Here is a 22,635-nt window from a genome sequence, read left to right on the forward strand (position 1 = left end):
TTTAGATTTTCAAAGCAGTGAACCAGGAGGCTTGGAGCTTCCAGTATTAGTGAACCAAATCTGAACAATGCCAAAGTCCAAGATCTTAGAAAATTAAGTAGTCTACGTAACATGGGTAATGCTTATCACTTTAGAGGCAAAGTCTAACTGGGGGACTCGTGTGCAAAGTTAATTGGATCCGGCCACTGCCCTCCTCCTGGATTTGACACCATCTCGGTGGTGGCTTCATTTCTCCCCATTCTGCAGCATAATTTATTTGGTCTTGTTTCAGAAAAACCTGTTTTACTGTCATCTTGCCCTTGCTTTCATACCTCCCATTCTCACATTAAGTTCAAAAAAGAAAGAAAAGAGGAAGGAAGAAAGAAAAGAAAGCAACCCCCAATCTCTTCTAGATTAGCAAAATGGGCCCCCTGTAGGTTTGACTTTATTTAGAGTTGGCAGTCGTTCAATTAGAAGGTGAATCCCAAGGTTTGAAAACTGGGTCAATGGGAATGTGGAGGATTTAGAATTCTCCCATAGTAAATGAAATAAAAAATCAGCTTAAACAGCTCCCACAGGCGCTGTAGGATCAGCATGGAACAAACGCATCTGCAAGTCTTTGTACATGAGATGCATCCTAGATAGTCTTGTCAAGTGCCCTTCCCTGTCTCCCTTCTCCTTCCACAGCCAGCTATTCTGGCCCCTTGTCAAGATTCCAGTAGCACATCTGAAGTCCATATATTTAGAACACACACCACCCCTGCCATGTTTTACCATGTTGGTCTTTTTCTTCAACCCAATTACAAGTTCTTCTCTGGGTCCCTGACTGGAGTAAGGAGGCCACTATATCTTATCTACTCTTCTAAACCCCATTGGGTCTGGCACGCTGTGGGACACATGGCCATGTGCAATAAATATTAGCTAATTCAATTTTTATTTTGAATAATAAATTAACTAATATTTATTGCACATTTATTTATTGTGTAGTGGAAAGGGACCTGATTTGTCAGTGGGTTTTACAATATTGAGGTTTTACAATAGTGAGAAAGTTTTGATTGACACAGAGGCTATTTGTAAAGGTAGGAGTTTTTCTTTTTTAACATATCACCTGTTGTTTCAGGGAAACCACCACTTAAACCTGTCCAGAAGGTTAGAAGAAAGGTGGAAGGACATTTTTCAATTCACATTTAGTCAGTATTGTCTTTGAACACTGGTCAATATTAATTATCTCATGAAGTTTAGAGGAAAAGGCACCCGCATTTTATGATGTGAAAACTGTGTGATTTTAATTCATCTCATGGTGTTATCTGCTTACCTCTTGTTACACAGTCCACGGTAACATTGTGGTAAGACATGTTTAGGACATGCAAATTAATGTTGATTTTATTAAAATATACATAAAAGCTGAAGGTCATTAGAAACTCATGCAATGGTACACTTAGGATTTGTACATTTTATTCACTGTAAATTTAAACTAAAAAGGAACAGTAAACAGGTATTGATTCTGGTTTAAGATATGCATACTGATGTGCTTAGGGGCAAAGGATATTGATGTCTGCAACTTACTTTGGAATATATCAAAGAAATTAAATGGACTGGTATGTAGATAGGTTGAGTAGTTAGATGGTTATATGGCAAAACAGATTTAGCAAAGTGTTACTTGTTCACTGTGTAAGCCTCTTAAATTATGTGTTGACAATTTTTATAATAAGATATTGTGGGAAATGTAACTCAAAAGGCAAATCTGTATTTGAAATGAAAGTGTGCATTTTAAACATATGCCATCTTACATTGTCCAAATTCACATCTGAAATAGAAGTTTTCCTGATAAACTGATTCTTCAAAATTTGGGTGACTTTAAGCCACTCTTAAAGCCACTCATGAGGTTGATAGCCATGCAATTGGTTCTAGGGGTGACAGTGTGACGGGGGTCTCACCTCTGCTGTGGCATCAGCCGGGGGACTGGCTGTCGGTTATGTCTTGGGTGCCGGGCATTCCAGGCAGTGTGGGGAGAGCCTCTGTTCCTTTGCCAGGTCCAAGGTCTCCAGTCTATCTCTGTGACCACCTTTTTCTCACTGTCACTCTCAGCAGATCCCTGGGGGCAACGCCTCTGCCCCCTTGGAAAATGCCAAAATGCTCCCAGGAGGAAACACTATCAGGAGGAAATCCTAGTTGAATCTGAAGGGAGAGATTTTAGATTTTAGAATTCTTGGCAGAAACAGACCCATTGATTGCACCCTGAAGGATATAGGCTAATGAGGAAGCTGAGGAAACCTGCAAGGTGGCGTTCTGCGCTCTCCACTGCTGAGAGTCTGATACTTGCAGCCCGAATACACACTCAGCAGGGAGCAAGCTGGCTCTCCCCAGTGTCTTCTCAACTTCAAGTGGTGTGATGGTCGTGGTCACACAGAAAGGGATGCAGATGAGCTTGCCAAACGCAACCAAAGTAGAGCCAGCACCATCAGGCCATCTAGAATGAGCACGCGGTGTCCCTGCTTCAGATCTGAAGGGATGCATCTGGAGGTCATCATGTGGTGTGCACAAGTGCTCACGCCCTGTCTGAAACCCAGGAGAGTGTGTCTAGGTGAGCCACCTCCGATTCACAAGCAGCAGTGCGAAACCCCTTTCTTCCTCTGCCCTGTGGCAAAAAGTGAGTCTGTTCTGTTTACAGTGACTGCTGTTACTTTCCAGCAGAATCATAATCTTGTTTTGTAAATCCTGTTCCTGACACACCTCAAACCATCTGCCTATTCTTTCTTGGATTAGCTTGGGGCAATTTGGCAAATGTCTCTCATTACCTGTTAAGTGGAATATTTTTTAGTAGAGTACATGCCCCTTCTAAAGGCATGTTGCCATGGAGGCTAGGTGTTCTAAATAATCTCCTTTGGTTCTTCCTCTAAACCCAATGTGCCTTTAGTAATTTTAAGTATGTATAAATTAGGGCCCAGAGACAACAGTGAGGTGCAATCACGTGGGTTACAGATTTGAAGTAAGTTTGCACTTGCTCTCATCAAATACCAGGAATGGGCTGAAATTTTACTCATACGTCATGTGTTAGTTTGAGGGAAGATAACCTATGTTTCAGATTCAGACTTGCAAAGAGTTTTGGAAAAAAAAAAAAAAAACAGTGATACAATCTGAATGGCAAAACTTCCACCATGTCTTTTCCTCATGGAGTTGGGCCAGGCTTCTCACCAAGTTGCTATAACCTGCCTCTTCATCATTTTGCCATCTTCCCCTTGTTTAGAATTACAGGGAGCTAAGAAAGACCTTAGAACCCCAAATTGGGCAAAGGATGTTTAATCAGGCAATTCACAGAGCACAGACACAAATGGCCAAATCTGAGAAACAAGGGCTCACCTGCTTAGTCATCAAGACAATACAGAATGAAGTAAGAGTGAGTTCACTGTGGGCCCCCAAAATGGCAAAGATTAAAACAATGAAAATATTTAGTGAGGGTGTGGGGAAATGGGGACTCTCATTCACTACTGGTGAAAGTAGAAATTTGTATAACTCCCTTAGAAATACTTTGAACAGTATCCAGCAAAATTTTTCTGGTCTCATAACTTTGGTTTCACTGCTAAGTCTCTATTCTAGACAAATACTAGTACATGTGTACACACAAATATAAATACAAAAAAATTCATGGCAACATTGCTTAGAAGAACTCCAAATTGGAAATAGCCTGTCAATAGGGAAATGGATAGACAGATTAACCATCCAAAGGAATATTATATTGCCATTAAAAGGAATAAGGCAGGCCAACATCTTCTAACATAAAAAGATTGCTAGATATATTGACAATGAAGGCAACAATTTCAGAATATTAAATGTTCTGATTTATGGAAAAACAATGAGAACTATCTATAGTAAGATGATACAATGAGACTCTTTTTCACCTTTGTTCAAAGTCCCTCCAAAGCTAGAATAAAGTGGTTGGCAAGTAGCTCATCTTCCTAATTGAGCTACCAGACCCTTTGACAGGATTTGCAAAGGAGTCATCAACAGCAGCCATTAGTCCACCACTCAGGTCAAGGATGAAAGGTGGGAATTCAAAAGAATGAGAGATTTTCTTTGCCATAATTTGTTGGGATGTAGTGCTGTATTCACCTTTACCTCAGTCTAAAGATGAGGGGACTCAAGAAGAACTCTCAGAATGCAGGAGTTTATGGGGGTACAGACTTGCACCTGATCCAGGATCAAATATTTTCTATTGGCAAGAGACGGTACCAAGCTGCAGATGGAGGAGGCAGGGGCACCCAGGGAGGTCTCACGGCAGACGGCACTTTTCCTAGCAGTTGCCCTAAGAGTGCCTCAGTGTCCCTGGGCAACAGCAGGGGAGCCGGCGAGGGTCATTTGACAAGGGGCCCCACCTGCAGAGGTGCTGTCTGCCGCCCACTCACACATCCTTCCCATCTGATCTCGTGACCGTATCCACACACCTGCCGGGGATGAGCTTTTCCTCTTTGGGGCCAGCACCTGCATCTTTTGTTGAAGGATGCCCTCAAGCTGCGGGAACCCACCTTGTGCACACACAGCAGGGAGACTGTGCGTTGGAGTTGAGGGACTGGGGGAATTGTTTTTAAAGATGATCATCCAGTGAAGTTAGACCGAATCTGCCTAGCAAGTCTGTAGAGAGAGCAAGAGGAAAGCGTTTTCTACGTGACCTCAGGGGAGTCCTATCCTTTCAATGTGATGTTGGCAGGTCCACATGCACAGCAGAGCAAAGGTCTGGATGTTCATGCACAGAACCAGTTGCGGTCTCTGGAGAGCAGGGTCAGAATGAAAAGAGCCTGTGCATTTTATTCTATGCACTTCTACATGGCTTGATTTTAAGAAAACAAAAGAAAATACTCTTTTCAAACAAAAACCTAAAACACACACGCACACATATTCATTGTGTAAAAATTCAGAAAAGGAAGAAAAAGAAAACAAATAGACCATAAATGTCATTTCCCTCCTCCTAGATCTCACTTCTGTTAGTATTGGGACAATCTTCATTCCCATCCTTTCATGTAATGTGCTTCAAGCAGGAGACTGTCACTGTGCTACACTGGCCAAGGAAGCATCCTAAGCATTGCTCACCACCATCACCCACGAGTTCTATGGCTTTTTTGGTCATGTGAAAATTTGGGTCTAGGTACAGAGAAAACTGATTGACACTTCCTGGTCTCTCTTACTTAGCTCAGAAAGGTTTGCAATCAAACTAGAGGTAACAATCAGTGTGACATTTTGTACACTACCTCTAGGCAGAAGCAAGGTAGAAGACAAGAAGACGGGTATTTACTGCTCCTCTTGGGAAATCAGAAGTACAACTTGTGGAAACGAGAACTTCAATCAGATTTGCCCGGACCTACCAAGTATGTCCAGAAAGCCCATATGAAACTCAAACACTTCAAAGCAAATTCAAGGGGAGGCTTTGTCTCTCATCTGAGATTTATATGAAAATTGAATCTGTTGCATCTATTAATAACACAAATACGTAAGTTGAGACCATTAGCAAATGAAGTGGCTGCTCTGTGTATAGAAATCATATCCTTCTTTGTTTTCAGTGGCCCTGCTTCTCCCAGGAGCAAGTGAGAAAATCTGGTTTCTAAACCTTGAAGCAGCCTGAACAATGGGCAATTGTTAGCTTAGAAACTGCAGATGAAGCTTATTACTACACAATGGAAAGCAAACTGCATTGTCTTGTGGTTGTGTTTACTCCATGGGTTTGGTGGGTAAAATGATATGGTAGAGGGGAGGCTGCTGTCCTACTTGGTAGAAACTCTGAGAAACCCTCTACAGTAAGGGCAATATCCAACGGCTCTCTGTTTTTCCTCTTGTTGAGTATAGGTTTGGATAATTATATGTAATTTTTCCCAAGTCTGTCTTCATGAATGAAACTTCTCACCAATTTCCACCAAAACCCTTTACCAAATCAAATGAAGACAAGGTCAACAGAAAGCCAGTACCATGCAGATATGTTGTAAAAGGTCTTCATTTTTCTCATTTAAGTTGGCAAACCTAAACTCTTGAAGAGGCAATTCCACGATTCAGTGAAGTAACAACAGAACACAAATACATTCTCTTGGCATTCTCTTGAAAACTTGTTTTTCCCCAAGAGCAAATTAAATAGAACTGAAATTTTAAAACCAGGAAAAGCAAAGCATATACAAATATATTTTTTATCAGATGCATTGGAAGCCAGTCATATGCTAAGAATAAATCCAAGCTTAAATTGATGCTCAAGTCCAGTTTCCTTTTGGCATGAAGGAAAGAAAAAGAAGAAAAACTTTATAGACTTCAAAATGCAGCTTTCAGAACAAGGTTCTTAGGGTTATTAGGATGTTGGGCAGTGCTTACAAAATAATGCTAACGAGTTGTGTGTAGTGAATCAAGGCCAGACAGGTTCCATTTCCTTTCACGTAAATAGGTGTTGGGGTGTGGTGGGGGAATGTTTCCCAAAGTGTGTTTGAGTTTTAACTAAACCACAGTGTTCTGAATAAAAGTTGGAGAAATGTCTTCTGAACTCAACCAGGGCCAGGTTTCAAAGAGGCGACGCTCAGGGTGTCCTGCACCAGACTTTGGGCTTCAGGAACATTGCAACTGTCCTCACACTTACCTGCATGGAAGCTAGATGTTGTCTCCCCACCTCACAGAGGAGAAAATGGAGCTTGGGGTACTTGAGTCACCTTCTCCAGGTCATTTAGCCAGTAAGTGACCCTGGGGGGCATTGGCAGGAGGAAACAGCTCCCACTCTTCTGGGTCTCTTGCTACCTGGGGACCATCCATTACTTTAGTGTTGGTTTAATGATATTGAATGATGCAACCAAGGCAAAGTTGCCTCTTGTGGAGGCCAGCACCTGTGCTGGCTCACGTAGTGACTTTGGCAGAACTAGATAAGGGAAGCAAGCCTATGATCCTGATTTAACCTAGGGTCACTTTGAATCCATGCTATAACCTCGAGGTATTCAACTTTGTGGCTGGTCTGTGCCAAGTGCTTCGCCAGCATCACCTGCATCAACTCTTTCCTCAAAAAGACCTTGTGTGTTTTGTAGCATTTTTGTCCCTGTTTCATAGCTAAGAAACTGAGGCTTGGAAAGGCTAAGGAAGAGGCAGGGCCCTGATCCTAACCCAGCCCGGGTGACTCCTCGAGTCCTAGGGTATGTACTTTTAGCCACTTCACCAAACTGAAAGGCAACAGCATCCATATATTCCATGATCAAGTTCAGGTTGACTATGACTCTAGAAGCTACGCAGCTATGGCTTCTCAAAGACCATGAGCCTCATTGATGGCAGTTTGGCACGCGTGCCAAGTCATTCACTCAACAAATGCTGACCAGGCGTGTGTGGTCTGAGAGACAGGAGGGCTACAAAGAGATAAAAGATGTGTCCTCAGGAAATGTGCAGCCTAACTTCAAGTCATACACATCCCTGGTTTACTCTGGATTTCCCTCTGGCTTTCTCTCTGTTGCCATTTATCCTTTTGATTTACTTATTTTTCTTTCTTTCTTTTGCATACGTCAAATTTAGGGCTTAAATTAGTTTCTCCTTAAGACTAGTGAACCTCATTGAGAGACAAACAAGCTGGGTGCCTGAAATCCCAGTGACTCAGGAGGCTGAGGCAGGAGGATTGAAAGTTCTAGACCAGCCTCAGCAAGGTTAGCAAGACCCTGTCTCAAAATAAAAGATAAAGAAGCCTGGGGGTGTAGCTCAGGGGTAAAGCACCCTGGATTCAGTTCCCAGTACGCCCCTGGTAGGGGAGACAAATGACTGGGGAGACAGCTTTAAACCAAGGACCTCTTGGCACTCCTGGGATATTAGAACTTGAAGGGATCTTGGGGGGGTGGGTGGGCAGTGCTCTCTGCTTCCTGGCTGCCTTGGAGGGAGCAGCTTCCCTCCCCTGAACACTTCCTCCTTGACATGCTGCCTCACCTCAGGCCCAGAATAATGGAGTTGGCAATCTGTGGACTGAGACTTCTGAAACCGTGAGCTCCCCCCTCTCACAACAATAGCAAAAAAGTTAGGAGCTGTATTTATCAGAGCACTTGCACTGCTCTAACAAACCATCCCAAAAGTTCACTTTTGTTTCCACAAAACCCAACGTGTATGTTTCTGTGGGCTGCTCTCTCCAAGTGTACAGGCAAGGGCCCAGCTCCTTCCATTCTGTGGCTCCACCATCTAAACAAAAGGTTTCAGGATGCTGGAGGCTTCGACCAAACAGCTGGCAGAGGGAAGAGAGAAATTCCGAGAAGGCGTGCTCACTCCTAGCTGCCTCTGCCCACCTGAGTGGCAAGAGTTAGTCACATGGCCATCTGGGATGGCAATGTTAGCAGGTTTCCTGAAAGAATAAAGAGGCTTAGTGAGCACGCAGCCCATAGCTAACATGCATGCCAATCAATCACTGCTGCTGTGCAGGTGAGGAAACTGCTGCAAAGAAACTGAGTGAGCTGACCAATGTCGCTAGTAGACTCCTCCTTCACTGTACTACTCTGCCTGAAACATTGATATGTTCTAAAATGATATTTGCCATTTTCATTCTCTGTCACTTTCTATAGAAAGTTTGAATACAGAAAAACTTAAAGAAGAAAATAACAGTTGTTTATACTCTTCCAACGATAGCCATTGCTTGTTTTTTGATGCCTGCTAGTCTCCTCTACATACATATATTATTTATATATAGTACACTATATAGTGTATTATAGTATTTAATGTTATATACAAAATCTAATTACAAAATATTTCATACATGCAACCTAAAAAAACAACCTAAATACAAATATCTTAAACTTAGCAAATGTTAACATTTAACCATACTTGCTTCAGTTTGCCATCTTTAAAAACAAAATAGAATGAGACAGACATCATTAACCTATGTACATGTATGATTACACAAATGGTATGAATCTATATCATGTACAACCATAGAAATAAAATGATGTACCCCATTTGTGTACAATGAATCGAAATGCAGTCTGTAAAAAATTAATTAATTAATTAATTAAAAATAGATCTAACTAAAATTTATCTAATTCTTTCTTCCTGAAGTGCCTCCTGAAGCTGTGTATAATGCTGTGCCTGTTATGTTTTACTATCTATAAGTAACATAGAGATGTATAACAATGTATATATTATTTCTGTTTTGCAGAAATGGTATACCATAAATAGATGGTCCCTGCACTTTCAACTTAAGATGTTTTCAACTTCCAAGGAGTTATTGTCTATCAACCTAAATAAAAAAGCAATTAGAGATTCTCCAAAGAATACTCATGCTTATTTGGAAACGGTAGAGCATCACAACGGGAATACGTGGTCTATAGTAAACGGAGTGTATTCAAGGAGGTGGAGGCAAGGGGAAGTCTATAAATTGAGGACTGTATCAGGTATTTTGAAACAGTATCCTTGGTTGCAAGATTAGTAACAAGAGCTGCCTCAGTCTGAGGTTAAACTGGCAGATGCTGGGCAGATGTACTTTTGTGTAGAGCTGAGTTGGTCTCTGTTTGAGCTTGTAGTTTGGCAGTCTTTTGTGATAGTCGCCATTAGGCAACTTTGCCTTAGAACACTTCCTTTGTAACCTTGTGGTTTTATTTACTGGTTTTTGGTCAGGGTTGACAAGAGCAGCTCCGTTTTGATTCTGACAGCTTTCACGGTCCCAGGGACTGGGGGTCGGTGTCAAGACACTTATGCCACTTTGAGCAAGAAAGAGGTTTTGAAGGAGTGGTTCTCAGGAGGACGCTCGCCTGGAGTCCATTATTAAGTCCCATTCTATCTGTTCTGTAGGTGGTGGGTATCATCTCCAAGCCTTGGGCCAGAATGTTTAGTTAGGAGTTACAGTTCTTCAGTTTTGACAGGCAACAGTTACAAAGTTTAATAGGAAAATACCAAACAAAACCAATGAGAAAATGATTGATGAATGACATTTTTCAGATAAAAATATTGATGGAAAAGAGGGAATGTGAAAGAAATGTAGATTGATAGGCTGTAACAGCATCACAAGTCAATCAATTGTATATCAATCTTTTTGGACCTTTCTTCTTTTAGGCAACATTAAGACTTACCCATAAAGACACTTGAAGGTTGTATTCATTCAGTTGAACTAGATGTAATATTCCATGGTATGACTGAGTGGTCTTAATTTTCTCTTTCTCCTACTCACATACTGTCTAATCCCTTTCTAATGTAGGCTTGTACCCCTTATTTGAAATGTTCGGGACTTGAGAGTTTTGGATTTCAGATTTTGGGGACACTTAAGATATTTGCATATGAATAGTGGAATGTTTTGAGACAGGGACCCAAGTATGATTACAAAATTTATTTATAATTCATATACACCTTATGCACTTAGCCTGAAGGTAATTTTATATAATATTTTCCATGTACTTGCATTTCAACTGTGAATTATCACAGGTGGTCAAGTGTGGGATTTTCCATTTGTGGTGTCACAGTGCTCAAAAAGTTTTGGACTTTTGCGCTTTTTGGATTTCAGATTAGGGATGTTTAACCTGTAGTTTAAAAACCCAGATGAGTGGGTACATGGCACACCCCTGTGATCCCAGCATCTCAGGAGGCTGAAGTAGGAGGATCCTGAGTTCAAAGCCAGCCTCAGAAACTTAGTGAGGCCCCAAGCAATTCAGGGAGACCCTGTCTCTAAATAAAATATAAAAAAGGACTTGGAATGTGGCTTAGTGGTTAAGCGCACTTGAGTTTAATTCCCACTACCAAAACAAACAAACAAAAAGCAAATTGGCATCAAATTATACATACAGTTTTGTTGTCTGCTTTTTCTATTTATTGCCTAGTGTTTATACATATTCTTTGAGAATAGTATTTTTAACAGCTGCATAGTGTTCTCTTGCATGAGCATTTACTTAACAATTCCCTCTAGTGGTATTTTCCAGTAGTGTATTATACAAAAAGTGTCTTCCCATAAACATCCTATTCAGAGCATTTTGGCATAGGGACAAAGAGAAAAGACCAAGAGGTACCTGTAGAAAGGGAAAGTGCTCCAGCACTTAGCAGCAATGTTCTGACCTCACAGTCCCTCTCTCAAATCCCACCAATGCCACTTACACATGGTGTGACCTTGGGCAAATTCCCTATTGTCTCTGCGTGTCTATAAAATGAGGTTGATGATAACACCTTGAATTCCATACCAAGTGGGTTTAAATGTTTTGTGTCTATTGTTTCTTTACTATCCTATGCGATCCTCATTGTTTGTGGTATTTTTGAACTCTGGAAAGCTATATGACTTTGCTACCACTTTTTATGTGCATGAGAGTCCCAAATCCAGGCTCAAATTTGAAAGAATTGGTAACAAAAATAAATCTTGCCTGCCTCATGATCATGTCATCCAAGATCACACTTCTTCATAAAAATGCCTTTTGGACCTGAAAAATTTCATAACCATAGGTAGATGTCCCCCCCCCTTTTTTTTGGTACTGACAATTGAACTCAGGGACACTCCACCACTGAGCCACATCCCCAGCCCCATTTTGTATTTTATTTAGAGACAGGGTCTCACTGAGACGCTTAGCACCTCACTTTTGCTGAGGCTGGATCTGAACTCTCAATTCTCCTGCCTCAGCCTCCTGAGTTGCTGGTGTTATAGGTGTGTGCCACTGTGCCTGACTCATAGGCAGATGCCATTTATGCCAATGTTTTATTACCTTATTTATTTTTTGAGGTTGAATTCTTTATTTGTATGTTTGGGCTTTTATATTTGAAGGCAATTAGCATTGATTGAACCATACCCTAACAATTCACTCCTGACCCCTTCTTTTTCAAAGAAGGAGAAGCAGAGAGGAGGAGGAGATGAAAGCAGAGGAGATAAAAAAGGAGAAGAGAGGGAGGAAGAGAGAGAGGAAGGAGGGAAAGGAGAAAAGGAAGGCAGGCAGGAAGGAAGGAAGGAAGGAAAGAAGGAGATTGTCTGCCATATTTTCTGAAAGAAAATTATGTACAGAACAGAAAGACTTCTGTCTATACCCAGTAAGAACTCAGCTCTCTGCATATTCTTCTTTGAGGTATGGACTCACAAAGTCTGCATCACCCTTAGGGCATCCTCAATTCCCTCAAATGCAACAAGACTTACAATCTTGATAATGAATAACAAGAATCCCATGGAGCTCCTCAGAAGTGTCAATACTGCCTAGCATTTAAAATTAATGCAGGCTTACTTTTCTAAGCTCTTCTTAATATTGAGAATTTGACTGGTACCCAAACAAAATGGGCTTCTCTCAACTGGAATTGAATCTACCTCATTGTTACTGGTATAAAATCGAGCACAATCTGGGAGCTAGCACATGCCTACAACTAACTGTGTCTACTTTAGAGAAGCCAAGTCATCTAACAACTCAGAGTCCATTTCCTCCTCTATATAATTTACTAGATAATCTGTTGGCATTCTCCCAACACGGAGAAGTCCCGTTCAGGCTTCATAACTAACTCCTAAAGTTTCCTTTATCAGTAAAAGTGAAAAAGAATACCATCCTAATAGCATAGTATGCAGAATCCCATAGAAAGTAAAATCCATTGCACAATTATTAGAGAACCTTCACTTCATTCTACTTGAAAGTATATAGTCACAAAGTCCGTGATCACAGTTTCCAAGAGTCTTTGGTTTGTGGTTGTAGGATCCAAGATTTTGCTCCAAGAAAATTAATTAATTATTCAAATTGATTAATTTGAATCAATTTAGGATTCAAAATAAGAACTCACTTAGGTTAGACCCATAATGAATTCCAGGGTAGTGGCCAGCCTTGGAGATGATCCCAGAGGGATCTATCTTTCTACTCTATTATTCAGCCTGGATATATCAGGATTTGGAATGGATGGGAGTAGGGAATAGGGGTTGGATAAAATAAGAGAAACTGGGGAGTTTCGGGACAGTTCCACCATTAGCCTTATTCCAACACTGTGACTTTCTGGGACCAGTCAGCTTTTATAGCACCCCATTATTTAGAGGAATGTAGGACAGGAAGGTCCCAGAATGAGACATTTTCCTGTCCTGACCTATCTAACTCCCCCAACCAACTTGGAGGTGGATTGACGGCAATAGCAGGCTTTAAGTAGACAGAACAGAAGAAGCAGAGGACACATCTAGAAATGCAGCCAGAGTTTGTTATGATACAGATGTCCCTCATGGCATGTGAAACCAGGCAGATGCAAACAACAGCAATGTGAAGTATGATCCTGAGAAATCGTGTCCTACACTCTATGGGGTGGATATTAGTCCTGTTCCAGACATCAGGAAAAGGTTGCATTAATTGTCAGCTGTCAATTTCCCTTCTAAGGTTGGTCAAGTGAGGAGGGAGCTGTAGAATTGCTGAGCAAAAGTGGAAGGTAACTCATGTCCACAAGGAATACGCTGCACACTGCAAATAACAAAAGAATGTCTGAGTTTTCATGTCAACCATGGTTTAAGAACAGAAAGTAATGTTCAAACAAGATTTGAAATCCGTTTCCAGATGAAATGCACAACATGGCATCGCATTTTTATAGAATCGATAAATATTGCCGTCAACAGATAAGAATATCTGACCCACAAGTAAATAACACTATACAAATTGTCATATTTTTTAAAAAGATTTTTTTCAAATTAGCATGCTGCACCTTTTCTTTTGACTGATAAAGTTAAAAGTTGATTGACATGCAAAGGGAAGAAATACCAGGGAGGGAACTAGGCTTCTGAGGAGTTAAAGCATTGCTTCCATTCCTCTCTTAGTTAATGCTTCAGGTTTCTCTACCAAGAGAAAAATTGCAAACAGACAGTTGGCCTTCACTTAGGTATTTGCAGTCCTACAAGAGCTAACAAATTCACAGAGCCCGCAAAAGTCTTGTCAGAACACTGTCAGTGTTTAGACCATAGGCCTGAGGAAAACTTTGCAAATAGAGGGGTTTGGTTGAGCCACTGAACCTGGGAAGCCAGGCTCATGAACAGTGAGAACAGTCAACATTTCCTATTGGCAGATTCCTTGGTAAGTCACCCGTGGTGGAAATCCTGACTAGGTATATGGTGTCATCCCTATTTTCTGGATCAACGAGTGAGAATAAAAGTTGAATAAGTCATCCATTTATCAACTGCAGCATCAGGGAGTTCCAGAGCTGGGCCTTAGCTTTGCCTTGTCTCCCAGGCCCACACCCACCACCTGCTCCTGTCCAGTCTCCTAGAGACTCCCTCAAGATCCCAGCAAGCTGCTTGAGCTTCCCTCTGCACAGGCTCACCTCTGCCATCTGTCCCTCTCCTCCCCACCAGTAAATCCACCTTCTAACAGGAAGGTCTCCCATCTCAGAGAACAGCCAGGATCAAAAAGCCTGCAAATTCCCTAAGAGTTCCTCTTTGAGGTACCTTTTGATCACATCTTCTAACCCAAGAAGCCTGAGGAAATGGCCAGGAAGGCAAGGAGCTTGTTTGGCTGGGGAATGGAGATATAACTCGGTCACTTTCTCATCCTCTTGCTTCCCCGCTCCAACCCCCCAGAGTAGCAGAGTGAGTGATAGCACAATTTGTCCCTCTCGGCCATCCCATTCACCAAGCAGACTTGGCCAGGAACCAGAAGAGTCTCACTTCTGGAGATCACCCTTTTCCCAATACTGGGCTCCAGTGGAAGATTTCGTAGAGATTGGAAAAATTGGAGTTGGAGTTGTTTGTCATCATTTTAACATTAGAGGCAAATTCATATTCATTTTACACTTTGATGAAATTCTTAAGGATGAGGTGATGAGGTCGGGGGCTCCCAGTTTCTTTGGGAGCCTGGATAACTGTCAACGTGGCCAGTGAAAGGTCTGGTGTTAGAAGCGGGAACATGCACGCTCATGGCTCCCTTCTTTAACCCCCATGTGGTAGAGCTTACACTTTTTTTTTTTTAAATATAATGTTATTGTATTTTATACCTTTATTTTATTTATTTATTTTTATGTGGTGCTGAGGATGGAACCCAGTGCCTCACACGTGTTAGACAAGTGCTCTGCCACTGAGCTACAGCCCAGCCCGAGTTTTCACTTTTAACAATCATTTTTCTTGGGAAAAGGATGAACATTGTAATTGAGTTTTGCTACAACTTAATGAAGTTTCAGGAAAGGAATCCTATCCTTACTGTGACGCTTGGATGTAGTGTCTTTGTAAACAGTGTGGCAAGGGTCTTTATAAGATTTATAAGAATTGGCAATTGGCAGAGCAAACATTAGCTCCTACTCTGGCCCCATAAATATACTGTTGGCTTTGTACAGCTCTCAAATAATGTTACTGAAAACAAAAGTGAAATCAACACCACTCCGCCCACTGCCAGCCAGGGGCCTCCAAAGTTTATCGGCTGGGGTTCACTTGCCTCTTGGAAGACAGAATTTGAGTATACGGGGACTCCAGCTAGATTGCAATTACTTTGAGTCCTTCCCCACGTTCTTGGAGGGTCATCCCTGAAATTGAAGGTCTGCAAAATCTCTCACTTACAAGGTGGTGATGGTGTGAAGATTTTCATTTGGAGCAGAATGATAGTAATGAAATGGCTGTTTTCTGCGTGTCTTATAGTGAACTTGATCCTAAGGCTTGTTAGAGCCCAGACAGTCCTACAGGTAAGTGTAAGTTAGGCAGCTCCACAAGAAGTGTCTCCAGTTACCAGGAACCAAGTAATTAATAGGGGCAGCCAGGCTAATTAGGAGTTTGGAAAGGAAAGAAATGAGGGCGAAGACATTCCTTGGGAATGGGGTTTCACGTAACAGAATTTAAAGTCTTTATTTCAGACTTTATTACAGAGAAGGGAATGATTAATTATGAAACTCCATCTCTCCCATCTTGAAATAAAAAAATTCCAAGTGACAATCTTACCTTGCTTCTAGAACCTTCTGTGTGCTGCAGGTTAATGTGCCCAGTAAACCTCCCTCAGCTCAGGCCCCCTCAGCACTCCCTGCTGTGGGAGATGTGAATGAGGAGCTGTGCTCAGGGTTTTGCTGAATAAAAGAGAGTTTGTGCTTCTGAAGTCACAGCCAGCTGTCCCCTCTCCCCATCAACCCCTTTAATTTAACGTGGCTTGTCCCTTCACCCTGTTGGTCTCCCAATACTTAGCCTCTAACCATGATAAGGAAATGTCAAGAGGGGGAGAAGTTTCTCAATTATGCATCTAAATGTACTTGTCACACAAAAGAGCCCCAGTGCTGATTTCTTCCAGTCGACTTTGAGGGACACCCTCTGGCCCTCACTGCCCTGAAGACAAAAGCAGGCTCACAGAAACACTGGTACAGCTCCTGCCATGTCCCCGGTCAGGCCACACACTCATGCCAGCAGTGTGGAATTTCCCTGTCACATAAAACCCCTGCAGGGTCAAGAGGCAGATACACTAATCAAGGAGCCGACTGAGACCTTTCAGTGTCTTCTCTCTGACTGCAAAGATGTGGGAGGTGAGGTGGTCCTTCTGGCAGGTTTCAGTGGGATGAAATGTCCAGGAAAGTAACTTCATCCTACTGGAGAATCTCTCAGCAGATCAACGAAGTGGTTAATAATAAATAGACATGTCCTGAAAACCTACTCTGTGTGAGGCACTAAGATAAGGATCCCGTGAGGGATATAAAGAAGTGGAACAGAGTGCGGGTCTCAATGGAATTACAAGCCCAGGCACTTACAATTCACCTTGCATGGCAGCATGTGGTTGTCCCATGTGTGATAGTTGTCTATCCAACCACTGTGCCCTTCTCCCCTGCTAGGAGGACTTCGATTTTGTCCAGGTATCCTGTGGATATGCATTTTCCCCGAGGTTGAGCTTCATCACATCCCCAGGGGTTGAATATTGACTGGTCAAAGCCTGTGGTTCTAAAGTCTGCCTGCACATTAGAATTACCTGGGGAGCAGTTTAAACATTCCAATAACTGACCACCCAGTCGCTGTATTGGCCAGACATGGGTCCCAGCATGCTATAGTTTTCAGAGTTCCCTGAAGATTTTAATGTATGGTCAGGGCTGAGAAACAGTGCATTAAGCCAACAAAATGATGTTAGTGCCTCTTTAGAGATTGGCTTAGGGTTGCTCATGTGATTCAGTTCAGGTCAAGGATGTGACAAAGTTTCTGTTGAGTGGCTTCCAGGAAAAAAATTTTTGAGACCAAAAGTAGGTGCGTGCTCTTATCTCCTCTCCAAGTTTTGGACAGACTTTAGGAGACGTGGTTTGAACAGGTACAAGCAATTTGAGACAGTGAAGGGAAAAAGTCCACAAGGGCCAAATCCCTGAAGAAGGCAGAAGAGAAATGGGGTCCATGGTGACATTGTTGGAGGCTGCAACCCAAACCGCAGCCTCCCTGTTATATCTAGACCAGCTGATCTAAAACTTGGTTGCACATTGTAAACCCTTAAGTACTCTTAAAAATATTGATGCTGGGTCTTACTCCCAGGATCTGATTTAATTGGTAAGTGATAAGATGTAATTGTCAGGAATTTTAAAATACTCCCTGTTGGCTATATTGTGCAGCCAAGTGTGAGAACCACTGCTCTGAGTTTTTTGAGATAATAAAGTTTTTAATGGTTTAAGTCAGTGGTTCTCAAAGTGTGACTCCCTTGACCTGAAGCATCGGCTTGAAAAATTTGAAATGCAGATTTTGAGATTTCCCCCTCTTATCACACCGAATCAGAAAATCCGAGTATTGAGAGCAGAAGTCTGTGGTTTAAGAGGCCCTGCTGGGGTTTCTGATGGGCACTACAGCTTCAGAACCACTGGTTGAAGATACTTATCTCCTCCCTGATTTCTTTTCTTGCAGCCCAAAGCATCCAATCTGATATAGCAACTCAGAAGACCAAAGGACGACCTCGGACAGGAGGGTTTGGATACATGAAGTGGAAGGGAACAGCACAATGAATCTGTATAGAACTTTTACAGCATATTTACAAAGTGGGAGGAGTGGAGGGAGTCAGTGACATTCGAATCAAGTGGAGGCAGGAGTTTCTGGAGTTGAGAAAAAGACAATCTAAAAGCACAGCTTAGTGCCAGATTCCTCAGGACCTTGAGTGAGAGTTTGAAGAGAGTATATTTTTATTCTGTAGGTAATGGAAAGTCACTGAAGAACTTGAAAGAGAACAGTTTTAAGTGGGGGGAAAAGAGCAAAGGTGATATTTTAGGATGATTAAATTGGATGTGTAAATTGGGGAAACTGAAAGGAAAAGAGAAGTCAGTTCTAGACGGGTAGTAGCATGGAGATCATCAGGCTGCACCTAAATTCACCTGAAAGTGAAGAGTTTCCTCCTCTTTACTTGAGAGTCAGTTCCCAGCAAGGCACAACCCCACTTGTTCCCTTGAGGTTATAAAGATGAAGTGTGTCATTTCTAGGAATCAGGTTCATGGTGGGGAGAGATTCAGCTTGCTCTGAGTATTTTCCCAAGATGGACCAGAAATCACCACGGAAATAGAATTATCTGTCCACTCACAGGCTGCTATGACTGGTTGGGAGCTGTCACCATGCAAGGGAAGGGTGGAATTTGACCTTTAGAATACGTTTCCATTTGACAGGCAGTTCCCAGTGGCAGCCTGCTGCAAAGCATGTGAGGCCTCCAAGTTGGCAAGGCTGATCTCTGACTAATGGGGAAAATGACCCAATGAGAATTAACAATCTCGCATCACTGATCAGAATTCTTACATTACCTTTCATGTGGGGAACAGAACAAGTCTTTCCAAAGGAGTTGGGACTGGTTTTAACATGACCTGTTGGTCACTGAGACAGAAAATATTCAATATGACTCAGATTCATTTGGCACATGTTTGACTTGTCTTGAGTCTAAGATGTTCAGGTGTTGGTCTTCTTGATTGTTGCTTCAGCTTGTATATATTGAAAAGTAAAATGTGCCCTTTCATTGTTCCTGGGTAGATACAATTGCCTTGATTTTTTGACTTTGTCTTGCTCTTAATTTGCACCAGATATTTCAACTTAACACTTTTGGAGAAGAAGGGTCTCCTAAATGCTAAGCTAAGGCTAGGCCTGGAAGAATATTCCAAAAGAATAGTGTTGCTATCATAGACTGAATTGATCCCAGATGGGTTCTGGAATGGAAGGATTAATAGTTATGTAAAATGGTCTAAATATGCATTACACAACAGTGACCCTCTGTAAGACAGCTTGATCCACAGCCACATGTGTCTTTGGACTTGGTGGTTAGATGCCATTTATTTTGGACTTTGCATGGTATGAAGAAATTGAAATGATTAAAAAATGTTAAGTTCAGCTGGTGGTGAAAAATGGTATAGTTTGAGACAGATGCAGTTAAACAAGGCAGTGAACTTGCCTTCCTCACAAGTCATGTCAGGAAGAAGCTGAGGGCCATGGTCCAGGACAGCAGTGGCTTAACTTCCTTTTAGACTGTTGAGAAATTCTGCTTTTGTATGTTTGCTACCATGTCATTTTGGTAATAATAATAGCCAGGCAGAGAAAGATGTGGTGGTGGCTTTTTGACCCCTCTCTAACCAGAACAATAAATATAATGACAATAATGAAAGACTCAGTGTGCTTCTTTATTTATCTCTCCATGGGAAGTTATAAGATCAGATGGGGCTTTCATCAGTGGGTTCAACCAGTGGGAAGATATACCAAAGAGCTCAGAACCCCTGGGATCCATCCTGGACCAAAGGTTTCATGTCTGACCTCAGGTAACTAGGATATTCTGAGTAGACTCTGTGGTCAGGTGGACAATTTTTTCATTATTCTGTCTTTTATGGGATATATGCATTTTTCAGGACACAGTCTACAGAACACATCAGCCAAGAAATGACTAGGATCTAAGGTCAGAATGGGGGTGAAATGAGTTTCAACTTGCTCTCCAACCAATCACATGGCAAACTCCACGTGGTCATTTTGAGCTGCTCTGTGGGATACAGGAAGCCTGGACCTTTGGTAAAACACACACACACACACACACACACACACACACACACACACACACATCAGCATAGACCTAGCCATTGTGTGAATCAGGATTTCTTCGGGAAGATTTCACAGTCTTAGGTCAGTGGTTCATCTTAGAAAAAAAGGCTGCATATTAGAATTACTTTGAAAATTTTTTTCTTACTGTGGGGCAGGGTCCAGGGTGAGGAAGAGACCAATTTCCTTGACTCTCATCCAAGACCAATTATATCAGAATCGTAGGGTTCTGATAATTTTTTAAAGCTCCCTAGGTGATTTTAATGTGTGAGGGTTGAGTTCTATTTTCTCAGGTTGTAGTTCACCGAGTTGATAATGCCCTGAGGGACCAGGGGAGAGGGTTGTCAGATAGAGGATCTTCACTTAAATCGGAACGTGAGAGAAACAATGAATACTTCTTTAAGTATGCATCTGTCCATACAATGTTTGAATATGTATTTTTGTTTGCTCAGTCTGGCACACTTACTTCAGGGTATCGTTTTGTCCTTATATACTTATAAAATGAGGAATGCAGGCATCAGAGATTAAACAATTTCATTTGGAAAAAAAATTAAGAAACAGGGATTACTTTAAAATATGGTCAATTTATATTGAAGTTTGGCAAATTGTTCTCCACTTAAGATTTTTAAAACAGGTTCTTAAATGGTACATCTGAGTACATAGAAAGATGACCAGACTGGCAAACACAATGGTTATTATAAAAGTCCATTTAATGATGTTTATTTGTATTTAAAGGGACTCTTTCAGGTTATTTAACAACAAAATGTGGTCTTCTCAGTTTTTGCAGAGATTAGAGCTATATGATTTTGAAAAGTCCCTCTCATTGATTGGTTTATTTCTTGGTATAGTCTAGTCTGGTTAGTTAAAACATTTTTCACTCAGCAAGCACACGGAAATTTTTGTATACTTTAGAATGAGACTTATTACTGTGTATGTGTGTGTGTGTGTGTGTGTGCGCACCTGCATTTGTGTGTGTGACACCACATCAAGCTGTAATCCTGGAGTTCAGATGTTTTATTATACAGTATACACACATGCACAATTGCCCAAAGCTAAGGTGAAGGGAATAGAGTTTGTGTCTTAAGATAAAACTGTAAATTGAAGATTCATTAAAATTGTGGTTCTCATGCCTTAAAATTTATAGAATAGAGTGAGTCAGATGTCCAGGGAGGTAATTAGTAGTGTTCTTTTAAAAGCAATCACATAACTTTTGCAAGGTGAAGACAGTCCTGGTTTCACCCAACATTAATAACTTGGGGTCTGGGCAGCTGTCAAGCTGGTGGAAGTTCTTATGCTCACTAGAGGGAAAGCTTAGGAGTTTTTGGACCAAGGTGAATGATACAACATAGTTGTTATTAAAAGTAGGAGAAATTTTAACATGTGAGTATTTAAAAAGTGACTTATATAATATCTAAAAGAATCTGCCATTTTCTATGATTCTAATGACTTGGCAAACAGACAATCAAGGTTGCTGAATCCATGGGATTGAAATGCCTTTCCAGTTCCCCAGTCTCTGTGTCACTTTCTCATTATTCTCCTCTCGCCAGAGGAGATCCCAGGTGGACGATGGTGTGCACCAACCTCCCTGGCGTTGCTTTCACTCCCTGGAGTTCCTGGGGCACCAGATCCTGCAGCAGACTCTGAGAAATCTGGTTGGGTCCCCCTGGAGGCTGGTCCATGAGCCTCTCAAAAGATGCCCCTCCTTGCTATTTATTTCTGTTTTACTACTTGTTTTCCAGCAAATTCTATCCCAGAAAAATATTATTATGCAATACTATGTGCTAAGCCTTATGCCAAATGTATTATATATAAGATCTCTTTTAACCTTCACAATAACTTTATGAAGTAGGTCTAGTTATCTTCAATTGACAGATGAGAATTCTGAAGCCTAGGGAAGTTAAATACCCTTCCCCAAGTCACATGGGTGGTAAATGGCAGTAGTAGAATTTGAACCCAGGGCTCTGAAGCTTTTGATTGCTATGCTATACTCAGAGACTCGTATTTTAATGAAAGCAATATGGTTTATTAAGGCATAATGATGGCTATTTTATGGCAAAACCTACTGAGCACTCACTGTGTGTCAGGTATCGTGATGGGTGCTTAACCAACCATCTCGTTTGTGTCGGGTAAGTGGGATCCTATCTATTCTACAGACGGGGTGATGCGCAAAGTGTATGTTTTTTGGTCACACAGCAGAAAGGAAGCCGATCCAGGAAGTCAAGCCAGAAGTTTTTCTCTCAGATCCTGTGTTCCCTCTTTATTCCTCCTCTTTGGGAGTCTTCCAGATACTTCCAGTTACAGCACAGAAAGATTTGAATCCAAAGGGATCTTCCTCTCATTGGCTTTCTCTCTGCGCCGTGTCTTCCCCATGACTCCAAGACAGGAGTGCAGCCATCTCACTGTTAGCTGCCGAGTTGCGGTTACACTTTGAATCTGGAAAGTCCCCCACAGTCTTGGGTGGTCCCCAATGCAGCAATGTTCAGAAGTGGGGCTTTTTGGAATGGTTGGCTCATGAAGGCTCTGATCTCATCAATGAATTAATCCCTTGAAAGATTCCCAGCTGAATGGATTACTCTTAGGTGGCGGAAGCCATGGGGAGTGGGGCCTACTTGAAAGGAATGAGGGCTTGGCAGCGGCCCTTGTCCTTGGTACCGTGTCTTGTCCCAGGCCCCTTTGCTTCACTTTCTGCTTCCAGGCCACCTCCATGATGCGAATATTTCTGCAATGGTACCCAACCTGCCATGGACGGAAATCCCAGAAACCATGCGCCAAAGTACATCTTTCCTCTTTAA

The sequence above is a fragment of the Sciurus carolinensis genome, chromosome 6, assembly GCF_902686445.1.
Source record: "Sciurus carolinensis chromosome 6, mSciCar1.2, whole genome shotgun sequence".
NCBI classification, from domain to species: Eukaryota; Metazoa; Chordata; class Mammalia; order Rodentia; family Sciuridae; genus Sciurus; species Sciurus carolinensis.